Source organism: Cebus imitator, unplaced genomic scaffold (assembly GCF_001604975.1).
Source record: "Cebus imitator isolate Cc_AM_T3 unplaced genomic scaffold, Cebus_imitator-1.0 Scaffold594, whole genome shotgun sequence".
Classification (NCBI taxonomy): Eukaryota; Metazoa; Chordata; class Mammalia; order Primates; family Cebidae; genus Cebus; species Cebus imitator.
This window is the reverse complement of record NW_016107909.1, coordinates 458,915-481,026: the sequence shown is the minus strand read 5'-3', so window position 1 is coordinate 481,026 and position 22,112 is coordinate 458,915. Positions and strand designations below refer to the sequence as shown.

At 34.4% G+C, this 22,112-nt stretch overlaps 1 pseudogene; it reads right to left on the bottom strand.

Moving 5' to 3' along the window:
- Positions 1 to 521: 521 nt before the first annotated feature.
- LOC108294632 lies at positions 522 to 20,946 on the bottom strand (annotated as a pseudogene).
- Positions 20,947 to 22,112: the final 1,166 nt, after the last annotated feature.

Below are 22,112 nucleotides of genomic sequence, written 5' to 3'. Positions count from 1 at the left end.
ACGTCTAAAATGTGCTGTTTTGTCTAGTTTTGCTGATGGTGAAATTCTTTCACAATGATTGCAGGAATTGATCAAAACCCCATACAAATAAAATAACGTAACTCAGGGCCTACATTCAGACTAGATTTAGGTCACAACCACACCCCTTCTACAAAAACTGTGACATGAAGGCATATATAGCATGTTCCAACCCAACCCACATGAAGTATTGATTCCAGTCACTCACAGTGACTAATTTTTCACAATTCTAGAAAGTCTGAATGACAAAAACCAAGAGTTTATGCTGTGGTGAGATAGCCATCATGTGAGTTAATGAAATAGAAAAAATAATTTATATTATAATAGTCTGTTTTTGATGTGAACACTTTCTTTGCTTAGGCCTTTCTGGACCAAACCTGAAATGTCTTGTTTTGTCTTGTTGAGTTGGCTTAGAAGTTCATAAATATTCCTTCAGGATGGCAGTTATTTCAAAACAGCCATTGTACACACTAATTTAAAATGCATGTTAAACAAGGCTTAGAAGTAACAGGCAAAAATGACCTACAATAGTTGCTAGGAGAGTCTTTTCTCTTAGATACCAGTCTTAGAGGCAATCCAGTTGCGGTAGGTGGTCACTCACATGTAGACCCCTGGACTATTGATTGCACCACATTCATTCCTTCGCCAGCTCACTACTCCAACAAGGTACCAAATATTTCGAGAATTAGGATGAACTAGTGGTCCTCCAGAGTCGCCTGAATAAAACAAAGGATATTTATCATTGTGAGAATTTCCTTTCAGGTACTTCATTTACACCAGATTATAACTCTAGATAAAGTTTGTAAGTTTAGCATTTAACCTGCAGTATAAATCCCTGTGCCACCATTAACTTCAACTGTGACTAGTAGAATTCCTTCCCTAGGACTCTGGGGTTTACCTGAAACTGGAAGGTGTGATTAATTTTCAAAATTTATTTATATCTTGGAGACAGGGTCTCACTCTGTCTCCCGACCTGGAGTGTGGTGGCATGATCATAGCTCACTGCAGCCTGGAACTCAGCTCAAGCAATCTACCCATCTAGCTTCCTCAGTAGCTAGGACTATGGGCATGCCATCACACTGAGCTAACTAATTTTTATATTTTTCTGTAGAGATGAGGTCTCATTGTGATGCCTAAGCTGGTCTCGAACTCCTCATATCAAACAGTCCTCCTGCCTTGGCTTCCCAAATTGCTTGGATTTCAGGCATGAGCCACTGCACAGAAGATATGATTTAATAAGTTACAAGCTTTAATTTCATGACAAAGCTTTGGAAGATATATGAATATACTTGGAATATAGGACTTCATATCTGAGAAAAGTATCAGAACTCTAACCATAAGGGGGTAAGAAAATGAGAGGAATTTCAGAACGGGTCGAAAGTAACTGAAAAAATCCTGAGACTGATTATTTATTGAAATGTAGCTAGGAGTGTTGACTGTGGTGCTAGACAGTCTCGGTTTATATGCCAGTTCTGCCACTTACTGTGTGTATGATGTGCAAATTACTAAAATTTCCTCTGCCTCAATTTCCTCATCTATAAAATGAGAATACTGGTATTACCTACATCATAAGGGTGTAATGATAATTAAATGAATCAATATTTGTAGAGGACTTAGAACAGTGTTTGACTCAGAATAAATCCAGTATAAATGTTTGTTAAACACTTAATAACATATGTTGCATGTAGGGAAGAATTGCTTTAGTGCCAAAGCTGAGAGACTTTGACAGGATTGGAAAAGTGCAAATTAATTGAAGTATAGAATTGTCTTCATATTGATGATTTTCATAAAGTAAGAGCAGTTATTTACATACTATCAGTCAATGTAAACAATGGCCAGAATTACCTGGCAGGCATCAATATTTCCTTCCATGTACCCAGCACATAGCATTGTGTCCTGTACCTTACCATGATAGGCTTCTTTAGCATTACAAGTGTTTGTATCAATAATCTTCACAGGTGCTTTCTGAAGGAACACTGGGTATTTACCTAAAGGTAGTAAATATGATCAGCAAACAAGCTGAAAGAGCTGGATGACTTGCTTTATCCTCTGTTACTTAAGACCTATATTTGACTGTTGCATACTTTTAGAATGAAAAAGCCCACTCACTTTTCTCACTCAAACTGATAAAAAAAGAAATATTCAAATTATAATTTGAAATCTCTTTCTAACCTTACCTGTCTCTTTATCTCTCTTCCCACATCTTTGGACCAGAGCTTTCTCAGTTGGCTTTTCAAGGTTAGGGAGGTTCTACAACTAAATTGGTTTCCTTGGAACATTTGAAACCAAGGCAGTTTGCAAAGTCGTAACTCCATATATACTATTCCCTAAGAGATTGTCTGGGAGTACTCAGCATCTGGAGTTAAATAGTGCCTTTGACTCTACACCTAGATTACGATTTTCATATTTCTTCTCTACCTTACATGGTATGTTAAGTTTTCACTGATCTTACCATTAAAGTCTTCCCCACCCTGTAACAACAACTCCTTCACCAGGTGGAAAAATCTGTGTGGCTTCAGGAAGACAAACTCGATGTACATCATTCTTAAATAAAACTTTTCTAGTTAGCAGTATAAGTGCAATATCATCATGATGGTCATCCTGGATGTAGTCCTCATAAATAATGATTTGTTGAATATCATGTTGCATATAGGGAAAAGTTACTTTCGTGCCAAAGCTGATAGTGTAGTTTTTTGAATTTTTTGTACTAAAGAAACAAAAATCATTTTTTTGTATTTATTTCAAGATAATAGACATACATTCTGCATCTACTGTACTATTCTGTTTGCATAAATATTTCCTTGCTCTGTAGTTCATTAGCAATGATATAATCTGATTTTTTAGCTCATTCAAAAAATCTTGAGTTTCTACACCATACACTATGTAAGGCAATGGGGGTATAGAATAAAAATAAATGGCCATGCCATCAAAAAGTTTAAATCTAGTGAAAGAGAGGTGTAAACACTAGCAGTTGTTATATGTTAAATAGTGGCATATATAATTAGTGGGACTGCAAAACAGGAGGACATAAATCTGTATTCTTAAGGGAATGGACGATTTCTTAGGGAAAATAGCATTTTGGATAAGACTATGGGACTAAGTCCTATTTGCCTAAAGACGAGGAGATGGGGATGGGCATGTGCAGAGAGGAAGATAGGTATGAAATAGAATGTGTTTCAGCAACTACAAGTAGTTTAGGATGTCTATAGTATAAAGTAATGAGAGGTAAGTATCATGTGAAGAAAAAAATGCACTGTCAAGAGTGAATGATTCTTCCTATTTTGGCTGGTAAAGTAGGAAAACCTTAGATAGGCTTACCATGTAATTTGTCTTCCAAACCAGGACACTTTTGAGAATGAAAGGGAGTGCTGCTAACATTTAAACCGGGATAACAGGTGCAAACTGGAACTTCCCTCAAAGCCTTCAGTTTCCATAGCCTTGGGCAACATGATGAACCTACACTTTAAAACAGTGAGCTGCACTCACCGAGTATCTTTCGCTGATCAGTGGTGCTCCACAGTAGTGTTGCCCATTCATTTTAAGGCTTGCTTGCCATGGCCATTCTCCTTCCTGAGCAGTGGAACCTCCCCTGACTCCATCAAATATAGGTGACATCCTGGTTCGTCTCCCACAGCCTGTCAGAAAAAGTCAGTTTTGCTTCATTAAGAATAGGAAAATAATGTTTGATTACAAAGCAGAGAGTGAGCTGAGTTGGCTTTGTATGGTTATATCTGACAATATCTTGTGCTGATAGGTACAGTGTAATCTGTACAGGAATCACTAGCAGCCAGTGGATTGCTTGCATACCCAGCATACTGTCTCCAAGACACCAGCACTTAGAGAATGTGTGAGCTGTGGAAGGCAGATAAAGTTATAGTTAAGTCCATGCTCTGCAACCAGACTCCTTGAGTTTGAATTCTGGCCTCACCATTCACAAGCTGGATGAATTTAGACAATTATTTCACTCCTTTGTGTTTCAGTTTCCCCATCTCAAAAATGGAATGACAATCACCCATATGCAGGATGGTTACAAAGATTAAATGAATTACTGTATGTGTAAAACACTTAAAACTGTGCCTGACCAATAGTAACAAAAACTGCTATGCTTTAGATTATCTCATAAATTTAATTAAAAAGTATCTGAACTTACAGTTGTTGATAATTTTTACAGCATTGACCTTACTGATTTCTGAAATAGAACAAAAAATTCATAGTAAATTTAAAAACTAGCACCACAGACCTTGGGGCAATGGATTAAGATGGTAGGCCCAGCAGGGCAAAAGCGTTCATAAATAATTTGGAATTTTAAGAAAAATTGTTAACACAAAGGGGAGAACAGTGGTTTGCTGGAGTTGTTTTTATTATAAATGAAAGTATGATATGAGGTGCCATCTTTATGGTTCTGCATGAGAGAATTCTTTCTTATTTAATTAAAATTGTATTTTACATCATCTACAGTGGAAAACTGTGAGTATCTTTCTTAGAAGAAAAGGGATTCCCTATAAGTAAACCTAATTTCTGTCAGTATACAAAAAATAACTTTTAAAAAGTGACCTGTCTTATAATGGTGGAGCCTATGCTGTTTTTGAAATTTATAGGAGATTTTTTAAAGATTAGCGAGACACATCAGTGCTTATAAGGACCGATAAAAGTATTAATATCTGCTTTAGAATGAAAAGCAGCCTGCCCTCACCCCGAAACAAAAAGTTTGGTATTATTGCAATTTGATTCTGCTCTTAATAGTGAAAAACAGAAATAATTGCTCTGATGTAAAACAGTGACGTTCACTTAAAAATTTGAAGATCAGTTCTCTGTCTGATATTTGTGACATATGCTAGGGTAAAATGATGAAAGTAACACCACTCCCAACATTACCTTACCGATAAGCCTCAGAGAATTGGAATCTGTAGTCAAGGATCCTGAGTGGTTCTTCAGCATCTGATGTAAAATACTTTCAATTCTTTTTCTTGTGTTTTCTTTCATTGATCTGGGACCCTTGAATACCAGCCATATATGTGCTGTCACGCTGTTGTTATCAGGACTGGAAACAACATAAAGCTTTTATATATTACTGAAAACAGCATTTCCTTCCCCATTGTCTGATCTTTCATATCTTGGTTTCTTTTTTTATGGGTTTGTGGAGTACCTTTAGGTCGAGCACAGGACCATCCATCTTCTTCCTATATTTGCTTGAGACAGCATGCATGCAGCTGTATTATTCAATTTAGAGGACAAGCAGTTACATGAATCTAAAAAAGGGAGGCCAGACGGCTTGTGCCTGTAATCCCAACTCGGGCAGATCACCTGAGTTCAGGAGTTCAAGATCAGCCAGGCCAACAAGGTGAAACCCCATCTCTACTAAAAATAAAAAATTTAGCTGGGCGTGGTGGTGTGTACCTGTAATCCCAGCTACTCAGGAGGCTGAGGCAGGAGAATCGCTTGAACCTGGGAGGCGGAGGTTGCAGTGAGTCAAGACCATGCCACTGCATGCCAGCCTGGGCAACATGAACAAAACTCCAACTCAAAACAAACAAACAAAAAAAAAAACAAAAAAGAAAAACAGGAGTTGCCTGAGGCATGGCGTAAAAGTATCACCTAAGAACTAGGATGATTTATTAATATATTCATCAGTCACTTGTTGAGCAACTACTATAGACAGGCAACTGAACTGGGTACTATTAAGTGATGCAAGGTGCAACAGTGACTAAGACATAGCTTCTACCCTCAAGGACATTGTAGATTTTTAGGGGAGATAAGACATATGTACAAATTACTATAATAAATGAGGTAGAAGCAATAATACATTTATGTGGAGATATTCCTAGGAAGGTTAAGTCATTTTTTACACAAAATATCAGAGACATTTGCATGGAGGAGGTGACATACACACTGACCCTTAATGTATTTTTGTTTCTACTTCATTATCAACCAGAAAATTGCATAAATCAGAGATAAGAGGGAATATTTCTTCAGAATAACTGATGGCAATAATATTAATTAGCATCTATTGGGCATCTGCTATATTCCAATGCACTTTGTATTACATAGACTATATACTTTGTTATTGCATTTATTAGCACCCTTAGTCTCCACAATAATCCTGTTGCTTAGGTGTCATCTTCATGTTATAGACAAGGAAAAATTGAGGCTCTGAGAAGTTACATAATGTATTCAAGAGTAAGTACATACTACACTAGAATTTAGATTTAGTCCAGTTGACTGTATGACCTGGGCTCTTTACAGAGCTGCCTGTATGCTGCAAACTGTCACCTTATGCCCACTCATAAAGTAACAGCAGTGTGTAGGAGACTGAGCTCAACCAGGAAGGATCTTTAATACTAGCAAAGGGGTAGCAGTGATGGAAAGCTGTTGAGTTATACTGTGTTTGAGGAAGATTAATCTGACTGTGGTTTTTAGGAAGGGTGTGTCTGGAATCGAGAAAAGGGCAGCCAGCCTGAGGAGCTAGCTAGCCAGCAGACATGTAGGAATTGTTACGAAGTCCTGAGGCTTGTGTCTGAAGTGGCATTATTGTGCTTTGGGACTCCCTCAGGGATGCTCAATATTTTTGTCACATAAATCAATAACAATTCCTGGGAAGCACTGAGGTCATATAAGTTTGATTATTATATTTGATTATTATAGCAGTGTATGCCAAAGTGAAAAGCTCTGTCCTGTGGCCTCTTCAGGACTTCCTTTTGGTCCATGCTGTTTATAGTTACTTGAATTTGCATGCATGGGAAAGCAAAACAGACATCTCTTGTGGTTGCAGTCATCTCTGAGAAATATCTGGGCCCTTCAACTTTAGTCTCACATTTATGTTCAGTACCAAAATTGACCTCCAATGTTAATGCTAGTTGAGAGCTTAATCTTTTCTACATTCCAGTAGTCCCAGGAGCAGGGAAGAAGAGCACACATAATCCTGTGGCACTGATGGAAGTAAAAGCAATAATTGCCTTCATCTGAAATGTGTTTATTTACAAGTTTTTCCACATATATTTTCTTATCTATCCTGAATACAGTTCTGTGAGTGAGGCAAAGCAAGTATTATTATTAACATATATTGAGATAGAGGAACAGACTCAAACTGATACAGTAACTTGCCAAAAACTCTAGGGCTAATAAATCACAAAGGCTATGCTCAGGTTGTCTAAATCCTATTCTATGGCTACCTGGGCCAGTCCATGCCACTCCAAAACCACATGCAGGGAACACAGCATAGCTATTTTACTTCTTATTATGGTGACTAGAAGGTTTTTCTTGATCGTGAAGCCTAGTGTAGATAGGCTGTCTCCTACCCAGTATCTACTAAGAATTCTAGGCGTATTTCCACTAAGTGTTTATCTGACTGGCAAGTCACAGGATAAGAGAAATCAGGATCTATACTTTTGCTACTGCTAAATAAAAATGTTAGAGCATCAGACATTCGTCTATGGGACTATCTAATGTTTTCTGGACATAGATATTTAGGAAACCAAAAGGATGAAACATTTGTAATTTGAGGATTAATGTATTGGCAGTACATCTAGTGAACTCAACTATATAGCCCAATCTCTGCTTCGGTTTTACATTGAAAAATTCATCTGTTATTTGTAATAATGCTTGGTATTCATAGCTTATTGGCTAAGGACTATAACATATTAATAGACTCTTTTTACAGAGAAATTTGAAGTTTAGTGCTATGTATAATGAGTTAATCTTTTTTCTGATGGTTAATGTTAGTTACTTACACCAGTGTGATGACTCGAGAAGAGACCTATTGTCTGTAAATGCTAGAACTTTGAAATGCATCAACCATCTGTTAAGAGAGAAAATAGAGTCAAATATCAAATTCCAATATTTATATTTCAGAGAATTAACAATGAAACAAATATAGAAAAATACTAACTTACCCATTCTCAAGAATTTTGCTAAGATAGTTATTTTCTGGTGATGTCTCCCTTTCATAATTTCTATTATATGGGATATCCAGCACTTTAAAGCTACCTTGGTAGAAGTAGATCCTGTTTGCTGTGAGATCAAGAAAAGATCCAAGAATTATTTAAATTAAATAAACTTCAAATCCAGATATAGATTACATAGTAATAATAACTAGTATGTATTGTGCTCATATTAAACATTGATAAAGTCTTGTGAATTATTTAGGTAAAGTTGATTAGATCATATAGGCATTGTGTTTTTAGGACCAATAATGGGATAGATAGATAGATAGATTCCTGTCTCAATCAATATGTTACTCTGTCTGAACGTTGTCTGAGATATATATATATACACACACATATATATATACATATATGTATATATAGATAGAGATAAGAGAATGTTTGAGATAATAGATGAAGATATAAAGTTCAGACACTAACATATTGGCTGAGACAGGAATTTATACTATAAAGAGATTTCTGTCTATAGTAATCAATTATCAGATTATGAATAAAAATAGTTACCATGTAAGTATCTTTTATGCAAAGATACTTTAGAAAAACTTTATGAACTATATTAATCTTTCAGGGGAAGTGTAGCCTCAGAAAGACTAAGTAATTTACCCAAAATTATATAGCTACTAAGAAGAGCCAAGGATCAAAACTCAATTTATCTGAAAGAAGAGCCAAGGATCAAAGTTCAATTTGTCTGACTCCAAAGCCCACACTTAAGTTATTACATTTCCTTCCTAAATTTTCATAGATACTAAGGTACTTGACATATGACACCTATTGTCTCCACTGCGATAGATATTAAACATTTAGGAATATGCTAGAAGAGTGCCTAGCGTATAATATGAACTAAATAAATATTAATATTATTTTGCAATATGATTATTGCCTTTGAAGATCATATTGTGTAAGAGACGATATGGATGAAATCATTAAATGAGGTATTAATAAGATATGATTAAACGGCAAAGTTTATTTTTCAATTGAAAGTTCTATGTGAATGCAGAAAAGAAGACAATATGATTAAATATATTATCACCATAAATGTGAAAATATTTTATAGTGAAGTTGATGGTAAAAGAAGTCAGAAGGTTCTAAATAAAATGCTGAAAATGGGTTGATTATGAATGATTTATCAAGGAATATTGTTAATTTCTGTTAGCTTTTCTGTGAGTCACAGATCTTTTACTATAGAGATAAACTGATAAAGCTTTATAACAGAGGTTTACTAGGGATTTTATAAGTAGTAAAAATTAGATCTTGAAACTAGGTTTATGCACTAGATTTTTTATAACTAGCAAAAATTAGACCTTGAAACGATGTAGCTTCTCTCTCATAATTCACTCTTCACAATGCATCATTCAGTTCTTTATTTGGATTCCTAATTATTTCTACCTATTACAATGTTCAACAGCCATGAATATTCCTTAATTAATACAGAATTGAATTAATTAATAGATTGGCAGAATATGGATTGGTTTGATTACAACTGAATGGAGTTCTTTTCCAAGAGTGTGTGAATAAGCTGATTATTTAATGTCTATGGCAATTTAGATAAAGAAAACATACCCTAGAACATGAAAATCAACTCTTGAATATCCCAATGTCCCATTAAGACTGCTACACAGAATTAAATTAATTGATTAAATTAATTGATTTAATTCTGTGTAGCAGTCTTAATGGGACACTGAGATTGCTCACTAACTACACTGAGGTCACTGTGAATACAGCCGTTGTGCTTAGTTGATACCTAATGAGATAAAAATAACCTCTGGGAATGGGATGTCTACAAGGCATACTTGTAACATATGATTAACATTTCTGTCTATATAAGTAGTTTAAATCCCAGTATGAATTGAGAAAGATGGATGATGGAGCAGAAAAAAAAAAGGAAATCATTCTATAACTTTTCTATAACTTAATTATTTAAAACCTATTTCTGGAAAGAAAACCTAAAACACACACACACACACACACACACACACACACACACACACTCTCACACTTTTTTCCTGAGTGCTCTGGCTACAATATCAGGGTTTAAGCATAAATTATGAGAGGTCTTCTATCTAAATCTGACAGAGTAAAAGTACTACATTTTCATACCTCTAAGCCCAGAAAAAGAACAAAAGGTAAGAACAGAGGGCTCTGTTCTAAGGAAACAAACAAACAATGCAGCTATAACTTACAACTTCAGATTTTATAATGTGAAGTAAATGTGCTCTAAATTGTGAAATATACCCGAAAGTGAGAGATTATATACAACAGAATCATATCACAAATTAAGCTAGACACACACTTCTCTAAAAGTTCTCAATGATTGAGTATTAAGACTTCAGGGCCTAGACAAAAACAGGAGTATTTTTTAAAGGCCCATTGTAACACTGCAAAATGACAGAAGTAATAATGAAAGTGAAATCATACAGTTGTGACATTTTTATTGTATATGATCCAATCTTCCAGCTAAGGCAACTTGTTGAAGATAAGCTAGGGAAAAGAAAGAAGGAACAACAGAAATTATTATATCATAATTCAAAGAGTCTGCAAATTAGGGAGATTTTTTTTCAGGGCCACCCCAGCTTCTTACCTCTTAAAAAATGAAAGTAAATGAACCCTGGGATTAAAGGAAACAACAGTAAGATAAGAGAATGGCTGTGATAGTAGATGAAGATATAAACTGTAGACTCCCTCAGCCTGGAAGTCCTAGGCAGAGCGATGAGAGAAGAAACGTCCATAATTAGAAAGGAGAAAGTCAAATTGTCCCTGTTTACAGGTGACATAATCTTGTATTTAAAAAAACCTAAAGACTTAACAAAAACATTCTTATAACTGATAAATGAACTCAACTAAGTTTCAGAATTAAAAATCAACATATAAAAATCAGTAGCATTTTTATACATCAATGACAAACTAGTTGAAAAGAAAATAGAGAGAAGAATCCCAATTCCAATAGCTACAGAAAATGAGACACCTACAAATGAATTTAACCAAGGAGGTGAAAGATCTCTATAAAGAAAACTACAAAATACTGATGAAAAAAATAGGAGACACTCAAAAGCATTAAAAAACATCACATGTTCATGGAATGGAATAATTAATATTGTTAAAATGATTATACTACCCTGTTATTACCCATGAGTCATCTATCACTCACTACATAGGAGTCCAGGCAACAAATTCCTCTTAGAATTTATCTGCGGAAAAGCTGCTTTTCTAGACCAGAAAGAGGCCCCCTTTGAGTAGCAATGAATGTTTCATAATTCATCACAGTATTTTCTTACCCTGGCCACTGGTGAAAAGCAAAGCCAAATAAGGTAGTCAAACTATCTGGTGCCCACATTTGAATACAATTAACTGTCCTGTTATTTAAGAGTCTCTAAATTTTCTCTTCCAAAACAGTTGTTGCAGCTTTCCTGTTTTAAATACGTTCCTCTTGTAACTATTCTCAAACTCTGTTCTAAAGTGCCCAGTGTACAAATAAATAAACATTGATTTCACTTAAAAAAAATTACCATACTACTGAAAGCAATCTACAGATTGGATGCAACTCCTATGAAAATACCAATGAGTTTTTTCAAAGAAATAGAGAAAAAAATTCCTAACATTGCTATGAAACCACAAAAGACCCCAAATAGCCAAAGCAATCCTGAGCGAAAAGAACAAAGCTGGAGGTATCACACTACCTGACTTCAACATATACTACAAAACTACAGTGACCAAAATAGTGTGGTACCTATTTACAACTATCTGATTTTTGACAAAGGCAACAATAAAATACACTGGGGAAAGGACAATCTTTTCAATAAATGGTGCTGGGGAAACTGGATATCCACATATAAAAGAATGACACTATCAAATCAAGATAACTTGTAAGTCACAGACTTAAATGTAAGACCCAGAACTATAAAACTACTAGAAGAAAACATAGAGGAAATGCCCTAAGACATTGGTCTGGGCAGATGTTTTATGAATAAGACTTCAAAAGCACAGGTAATAAAAGCAAATACAGATGAATGGGATTATATTAAACTAAGAAATTTCTGCACAACAAAGGAAACTATCAATAGGGTGAAGAGACAACCTGCAGAATAGAAAGAAACTATTCATCCAACAAGGGATTAATATTTAATAGCTGGAATATACAAGGAATTCAACTCAACAGAAAAAGAAATCCAATTAAAAACAGGCAGTTGATCTGAATAGATATTTCCCAAAACAAGACAAACAAAGGGACATTGGATCTATTTTTTTTAAATGCTTGGCTGGGTATGGTGGCTTACACCTGTGATCCTAGCACTTTGTGAGGCCAAGGCAAGTGGATCACCTGAGGTCAGGACCAGCCTGGCCAATATGGTGAACCCCATTTCTACTAAAATTACAAAAATTAACTGGGAGTGGTGGCAGTCATCTATGATCCCAGCTACAGGGGAGGCTGAGGCAGGAGAATCACTTGAATATGAGGGACAGATGTTGCAGTGAGCCGACACCATGCCACTTCACTCCAGCCTGGACAAAAGAGTGAAATTCTGTCTCAAAAATAAATAAATAAACAAATAAAATAAAATGTTCAACATCATTAACCATCAGGGAAATGCATAGCAAAACCACAGTGAAATATAATTTTATCCTGGTTAGAATGGATATTACTAAAAAGACCAAAACCAACAAATCCTGGCAAGGATGCAGAAAAAAGGGATCTCTTATACAATATTGGTAGAGATTGTAAATTAATACACCCAATATGGAAAACGGTATGACGTTTCCTCAAAAAGATAGAAATAGAATTACTATATTGTCCAGCAATCTTACTACTAGGTATATACATATCCAAAGAAAAGAAAATTAGTTTGTCAAAAAGAAATCTTTTCTCTCATGTTTATCGCAGCACTATTCGCAATAGCCCTAAGTACTGCATGTTCTCACTTACATGTAGAAGCTAAAAACTTTGATCTCATAGATGTAGAGAGTAGAATAGTGGTTACTAGAGGCTGGAAAGTGTAGGAGAAGGGGAATAGGAAGAGGGGTGTTAACAGATACATAATTACTGTTAGGAGGAGTAATTGCTTGTCTTCTAAAGCGCTGTAGGATCACTATATTTAACAATAATTTATTATATATTTTCAAATAGCTGGAAGAAAACATTTGAATGTTTTTGACACAAATAAGTGAATAATTTTTGAGGTTATGAATATGCTAATTACCCTGACTTGATCATTGCACATTGTATACATATATCTAAATATCAATCTAAACCTTATGAATATGTACAGTTAGTATGTGTCAATTAAAAAAAAAAACTCTCTCAGCCTATAATCCACCCTCTAGGCCCACTTCTTACAGTATTCTTTAGAAAACATCTATCCCAAACCCCAAAGAGTGAATAATAGTTACAAATAATGCAGCAGGGAACTTTGTAGATCTTGGAGGGAAAAAAACCAAAAGGAGGAAAAAAAATTTAAAAAACTAGAAGAGGAATTACAAGAGAACAAAATTGTGTTAGCAGCTCATTACAACAATCTCAAAAATGCAGTATACAAAAGAACGAAACAATATACAGCCATTTACCAAAGAAGAGAAGTAAGCTGCAGAATTTAGTAAAGGAATGAAAAAGGAAAATAAGACTATCAGAGATAAAAGCCACATTGGGAATAATAGATGCAGATTTTAAAAAAAATCTTATGAGGACAGGCTTGAGCAAAACAAATAACATAAAATTGAAAGCCTGGCATGGTGGCTCAGGCCTATAATCTCAGCACTTTGGGAGGCCAAGGCAGGTGAATTATGAGGTTAGAAGTTCAAGACCAGCCTAGCCAACATGGTAAAACCCCGTCTCTACTAAAAATACAAAAAGTTAGCTGGGTGTGGTGGCGGGCACCTGTAATCTCAGTTTCTTGGGAGACAAAGGCAGAAGAATCACTTGAACCCAGGAAGCAGAGGTTGCAGTGAGCCAAGATGGCACCATTGCACTCCAGTCCAGGCAGGAGTGCGAGACCCCATCTCAAGATAAATAAATAAATAAATAAATAAATAAAATTGAAAAGAGAAACTAAAATTATTGAAGGAATAAACAACATGAGTGAAAAAGGAGGTCTAACAAATGCATAAATGGTGGTTCTGAAAAAAGAACTGAACAAAGAAGTTTAAATTGTTAGCTTTTAAGGGTCCATATGTTCAAAGAAAATTTGAAGGATAGACACAATGCTAAGATTGACTGGATTCGATGAATCTAAAGCATAAATAGTCTTGTGATTATTCAAGCAGAAAAAAAACAAATTACATTTACAAAGAAGAAATGGTCAGAATATTTTCTTTGGCAACACTAAATTGACAAAAATACAGTAAGAAATGTTTACAAAGTTCTAAGGAAAAGATAACATAAACAAATAAGTTTTTGCATATATATTGTTATGCATGTAAAATCTCAGGAATTTCAGCAGCTCAAAATCTTAAAGGAATGACTTTAAGAAGACATGTAGCTAACCTAAAGATTAGTCATAACAAGAAACTCAAGAACCAAGAATATTCACTTAAAGATGATGAATTTAATAAATGCATCTATACATGTTTCTTCTCCAAATCCCACTAAAATTATAGGAAAGTGTTTGGTTTGGGGTTTTAAAGAAGTTAACCCACAAAGACAATGATAATGGGAGAGGAGGCAATGACAGAATTATGGAAGCAGGAGGCAGGTGAGTGGTAATTCACGTAACAGACTCAAGAAACCTATACCCTTATACTGTAGTGGGAAAAGTAAAAGCATGTGCTGCTGTAAAGGAGCAGCTCAAATGGTACCAGGTACTCATGGAAGTAGGAATAGAAGAAGTCAACTTAAAACCAGAAAAATTGGTTGAAACAACTAGCTCCCAGTGTCTTCTCCAACTGCTAAGGTTTTCAGATCATGGAGACTGAAACATAGTTGAGGTCGGGTGTACCACACTCAAAACTTCTATGCTAGACTCTTCCCAACTTGACTATAGAGAGCTACCAGCAAATACTATATTTATGCACAAGAAGTGAAGATTTTTCCCCTAAGAATTCTGACCAATCCAAGAGAAAAGACATAAATACAGTGGTAATTTCGGTTATCTCAACAAAACATCTAACCAGATAGAACATCCATAACAAAAACCATCAGCAATAGGCCCTTCCTTCAGTCAGGTCTTTGATCCCCAATCTTAAAAATTACCAGACACCAGAGGATCAATATATATTTGAGAAAAGTATGTAATAGAAAATGTGGCCAAAATAACCAAAGAAAACCTTGGAAGGAAAAGAGAGTATTCAGGCAAAAAATGTAAACATTGTTATCCTCAGAGAAGATGTTTGTAATAAATAAGATCAAGATGTTATATAAAGGAACATTTAGGTAATTAAATGATATCTCAGAATTTAAATATATAATAGCATAAATAAAAAATCAATAGAAAGTTTAGAAAGTACGCATGAGCAAATTAAGAAAGTGATTTTTTTTAAAAAGACTAAGAAATGAAAAATATGATGGAAAAGATTAAAAAATTAGAAGTCATATTTAGGAATCTCACTGTCAAAGTAACAGGAGCTTCAAAAAGAGACCATGGACAGGAAATCATCAAAGATGTAATCTAAGAAAGTTTCCAGGAACTGAAGTATATTAATTTTCAGATTGAAATGGCCCACTAAATGCCAGCACAATCAATGAAAATAAGATCTATACTCTGTCACATTACAATGAAATTTCAAAATACTGTTGACAAAGAAAAAAATCCAATGAGGTTTCAGAACATGAAGGACAGGGGTAGAAGAGATTTCACTCAAAAATTCTAGGATCAAAATGTCATCAGACTTCTTGACTGAAACCTTGAAGGCAATAAGACAACAGAGCATTATCATCAAAATGAAGAGGAAAAATTGTTTTCACCTTACAATTCTATATTATTAAGTAAGGTTAAGGATATAATTAAAACATTTTCAGGTACACAAGTTGTCAAAAATGTACATTTCCCATCATAACCCTTTCCCAGAAAGCTCCTGGAGTATATACTCCACTACAATTGAGTGAATACAATAATAAAAAAGAAATATAGAATTCAGACATTAGGGTGTCAGACTCAACAGATAGTTGAAGGTACATCTCAGGATGCTGCTGAAGGGAAATTCCAAAATGACTGCTGTGTTGCCAGGGTATGAAAGTGTGCAGAATCTTCATTCTTCAATAGTAGAAAGTAAACAAATGATGCCAACAATTGAAAAATTAGAATATAGTAATAATAAGAATCAAAGAGTTGAAAGTGGTTGTGTCTGAGAAGTGAAGGAGGGGCTGTATTTTTATTTACCAAAAAAATCTCTGAATAGTTATTTGATTATTTATGAGTATATCTAACTTTGGAAAAAAAAAAAAAAAAAAACACCCAGGCATAGCAATGCTGTGAAGAAAGAGTTGATGGTGAGTATATGCTCCATCTAAATATACATTCAAAACTAAACAACTGTAATAACTTTTATTACAGACCAGAACAATGTGTTATAAATGCTGACAATGTAATAAGAATAACATTGCTAACAAACTATGAGAAGTGTGGGAGGAAAATGAAAAGTACAAATGTATGATTTTCTTGTCTTTCATAGTAGGATATGAATGATGTAATATCTAAAGTTAAAACATAGCATTAAAAAAAAAAGACTCCAACTTTTCTTCTGTTTTCCAAAGTCTTTCTATCTATGCATTAATGTCTGTGAATGAATATCCATTTTTTAACCTGTTCATAGTGAAAAAGATGTCTGCAATACAGTGTTTTTAAAATGTTAACAATGCTTATTTCTGCAATCTGTGGTTCCTGATGTCATTTTAAAAAGAGGTAATTCATTGTTACCATTTTTTTTATTTTTTGTAGAAATTGAAATAAAGATTACAATAAAATGAAATAAATAAAAATATTACAATAAAATGAAATAAATAAAAATACTTTATTTACCAACCTACTGCCAGAAAATGAACCAGGGACCAATAGTCATTCCAAAGATTGCCAACACCCCAAACACAAGAAGGGCAATCATCCATAGTGGCACAGATGTACGGGAAGCTATGACTGGTCTGCAAGTAAAGGATATGAATGTGAAAGCTCTATCAGAATAAACACAGTCATTTTAAATCTTTACTGAGTCCCATGCTCACCTCTAGAAGCTCTACAATTCAGAGACAGTAGTAGCAAAAGATATTTTAAGAAACGAGGAAGAAAGGGAGAGTGGGAGGGAGTGGAGTGAGGAAGAGTGAGAGGAAGGGACAAAGATTAAAAAAAATGAGCTTCCCTTAAAGGTTTCGATTGAACCTCTCTAAATCTGTTATGAAGTTACATTTAGGAGTATAATGGTTGGTTTCAAATTATCTATACACTTGGCATCTTGCTTCCTCCCATGATCAAAAAGTAGAAACAGAGTATCAATAAGTGAAGATCTTGTCAAGTCAGAGGGGTGGGGAAGGGAAGGGAAGGGAAATGGCTCAGAAGTTCTTTATGCCTAAGCACATAGTAATATTTTAAAGTATGATCATGATCCTAAATTATTTATTATGTTCTTATTTTATACAGAGAATATGCACAGATATGAAGTGCTTTACTCTGTTAGAGCACTATCTACCTATCTTATTGGCTTGTTTATTACTGTTTCAAAGAACTCTTTTGTAGAAAAGCATGTCGTGATGAATATACAATGTTAGGTATTTTCATTATGTCTTGTTTAGGCAAAAATTTTCGTTGAGATCCTCAATCTAAGCTGAAATAAAGATCTTTGGGAGTTTTCTAGACAAAAAAGGCATGGGAAACCATCTAGGAGGAGGGAACAATATGCAGTGCTTAAAGAAAGACTGGCAATTCAACTTTGTTGTGGCAAACTGTAAGTCATAAATCATTCAAAGATGACATTGGAGAGTATGATGGCTAATTTTATGTGTTAGCTTTGGCTAGCCTGTGGTGCTGAGCTCTTTAGTGGAACACTGCTTTAGATGTTGCTGTGAAGGTATCCCATAGCTGTAACTAAGACCTATAATCAGTTGACTTTAAGTAAAGATTACCTTTAATAATTGGGTGAACCTCATCCAACCAGTAAGAGCAAAAATGAAGGTCTCTGGGAGAAGAAAAAAATCTGCCTTGAAATGATAACATAAAAATCCTTCCTGAGTTCCAGTCTGGAAGCTTGTCCTATGTATTTCAGACTTTCAAACCATACAATTGTGTGAGCCAATTCCTTAAAATAAATCTATATGTGTATGGTTTTATATAGCTATATGTATGTATATGTGTGTATCTATGTCTTCTATTGGTTCTGTTTCCCTAGAAAACTCTGACTGACACAGAGAAGTGGCAGCAAGAAGTACCCTTGATACCACACAGGGTGTTGAGATTTTGTCTTCTGTATTGAGGTTCTCTCAAGTGCAATTGGAGATTGACCTTAATCAGAATAACCCAAAGTGCTTATTAAACTGCAGACTGTGGAATCCTATTCCAGATCTAGTGAAATTGAATTCCTAGAAGGGCCTGGGTTTTGCTCTTTAACAATCCTGGTAATGCAGATTCTTACTAAGCTATGCACTATCTTTATGGTAAAATACTGAAGGACTTTATGAGGGCAGGTTGCCAGGTTTTTTCTCAATTTTTCTTTTTTCAGATTAGAAGTAGCATCTGGGTATACTGTGTATGGCGCACTGGATCATAGAAAAAATAAATTGGGTTGATGCTTTCAGGAGAATAAGATCTTTTTTTAAAAAAATCCATCTTTTATTGATGTTTTTTCATTCTCCTAGAAAATTATTTTGTATCATTTTTCTCCTCAAACCTCTAGCACCATCTGCCTCATCCTCACTCCTAGTTGATAACCATCGTATTCCACTGAGGAAATGGAAGGCATCACTAAAGAGTATTTACAAATTCCATCACCACATTTCTGAACTTGTCTTCATCTATGCTCCAAACTCTCTGTTCTTCAAATTTCTATAAATAAACTGCATGTGTCCCTGTCTTAGGCCAACCCCTCCGCTATCTCTTCTCACGCTCCAACAAATAATCTGTGTTCTGGACATTTCAAACTATTTACAGATCTATGGACACATAAGACCCTTTCATGTCTCTATGCCCTTGCACTCTCCATTCCTTTGTCTAAAATTCACCTCAAGTCTACTTGGTGAGCTTCCACTTATACTTTATCACTCAGCTCTGTCATATCCTTTTCATTGTAGCCTCCCATAGTCAACCATATTATGTCCTACATTCATAATATTTTTTGTTTTTACATTTTGGTCTTTTTGCCTTTAGTTTTTAGCATATTGTGGTCTGAGACCACATTATTATTTGTTATTTTTTATATCCAGGATATGACATAGTGCCTAGTATTAAAGATAATTTTTGTTGAATAAGTGAATGAATAAAGGCAAGGGAGATCAAGGGCAACTACATTTTGGAGGGAAGATCAGAGGGATCCATGTTATATAAAGCCTTCAGGGATAGTCAAAAGAGTTTTGACTTTTATCTTGTGAAATGACTAACATGAGGACTTGCAGTGCTTGGGAAGATGAAATTGCAGATGGTATGCATGATAATAGTTGAAAGGAGGAAGAAAAATAAAAGAAAACCAATAAGGAAAGAGCCTATTCTAATTCATGGGAATGGAGTGATGGGATTCTGGGTAATGATAGTTAGAAAGAAAGTAGGAATTCAGAAAAGTTTACAAGAGAAGAATATATGCAAGAATTTGATAATTAGTTAACTATATGGGTAATGGGTAAGCATATGTTAATGTTATAAATTTTACCTCAAGAAGAAGGGGAGAATGAAATGAAATCGGAAGGGATAATTTGGGGAGAAAAAAGTTGTAAATTTTTCATATTTTGAGTTTGAGGAGCATTAAAATTTTCAGTAAACAGTTGGAGATGTCAGACTCTTAATTAACTGAGGACTGACACTTGGAAGTACAAATTTAGGAGTTATCTAAAAACAGAAGAGAATCAAGGCTCTGAAACTGGATCAGTGTGTCAGAGAGCTTGTTGTATTAAAATTTAGACAAAATTAGTATTTCTTTTTCCAAGGCAAACATTTGTTTTCAGTCCAATGATGGCTAATTCATGTCAATATTTTTATACCCTGCCTGAATGTCACAGTTTCATTCTTTCATATCTCTCAAAAGCCTTTAAATAATAAGCATTTGTTTTCTCATTGTCAAATTTAAAATACTGTTGATCTTTTAATGATGGGTCAACACCTACCTTATCTCATAAGAATTCAGCTCCACCAAAACTACCTTGCCCACTGGTTTGTTCTCCAATCTCAACTCATCTTTTTTTTACTTTTCCGTCTCCTGTGAACTCTTCCTAATTACTTTCTTTCCTTAATCATTCTTTAATTGAGGATATATTTATACATTTCTTATTTTGGCTAGTTTTATTATTAAACTTTTAATTCAGTACAGGTGTTTGCATAGATTTGGGCAAATTTTTTTTTTTATCTCTACAGTTTATTTTCAGAACTTGTATTCTATAAGAACCAAAAAACTTTAAATCCATTAAAATGTAATTAAATAAGATGTTTTAGAATTCACCCAGATACTATGGTTTCAAAAGGAAAAACTTAAATGACTTCCTAATTTTCAAATTTATTTTGTTAGAATAGCTATAGGATGTAATATTTTCATTCCCTATCCCCTTTTCCATACCAGTTATATCTTGGCACAACAAAGATGATTCTCTGGGTTGTAGCTACCTTTAATTCGTAACCTAATGATGTTACAACAATGACAGATAAATAGCTGCCAAAAAATGGCAAAGAGACTTCTCAAGCAGGACGAATACTCAGCTATTAGCCAATTTCCGGTAGTCCATACAACAAATTCTTTTGGAAAATCACATAAGGAATTACTGGGAGGGGACCACACAATATAAATTATGCCTTGCCATTAAAAAATACCTGGATGTAAACTTCTTAATCTTTCCTTTGCAAAAATCTAAATCATTGCCTTCTTCTGAGATGTTCCTCATTCTATTTGGTAGGACTAACTTTAAGAAAAAATTTGAAACTGATAAAATGGGGTTTTGAAGTCTCTATTTCCACATCTGGTATTTTTTTTTCTTTCTCTTAACTATTAAAGTTCACTAAGGTCTTCTCAAATGTGCATGCAAAGTAAACCATGTTTCTAAATTCCATCATGTTCTGCTGTGTAATCAGATTAATGCCTTACTCTGAGAAGCTAATCACTCTATTAAGGCTTGAACCTTTCCCAGGTAACAAGGACGTATTCGAAAAAATGGCTTAATCCTTTGAAATCTTTCAGGCTAGAACATCTCACAAGTGTCAACATGATGAAAGTAAATGAGGAGGTGCCTTAAAGAAAAAAATATCCACTCAGCTTAAAGGCGATGACTACCTGGCAGGCAAAACAAAACAAAACAATCATGTGGTGTTTCTTTTCCACTTTTGAATGTGTTTGATCACTGTTTTACTGATAGATTAGTAGTGTTGGTTAAAAGAAAACATGAAGGTTATGAATAAAATAACATCCATAATGAAAAAGAAATAATCATACAACAAAAACCTTTTTACTTAGTTCAAGAAAAAATTTTTGGTATGTTCTATCACAGTGAATGTTCCCTGTCAGATCACAATTTCACGTGAATACTGATACTGTGAATATATGTATAAACACATGCACACATATCTTAAAGGGTTCAACTATTGACTTAAAATACACATTTTAGAAAAATATTTGTATCAGGTATGTACTTATACTTCACATTAAGTGAAATATAACAAACATTAAGTATTATAAATTAGATTCAGTTAATTTTGCTATATTTTATGTATATAGATGAAAACTTTTTGTGAGCTAAATGTACATTCTCAAAATTTTGCCATTAATGATCACTGTTCATTTATCGTGATACTTTTCTAGTTAGATACTTTAAAAATAGATAGCATGTATAAATACATAATAATACTATTCTGGCTCATGTATATTTAACAAGTAAAAATATGTGCATTTATATATGGTTCAACAGAGAATACTTATGAAGCAATGTTACTGTGAGAGTCAATATAACATTCATGAAAGCCTTAGGAAGCCAAGAGTCGTTAAACAAATACAATGAAATCATAATCCTCATCATTATCAACAAAAAGTTAGCGTTTGTTTTATGAGAAAAGAAAA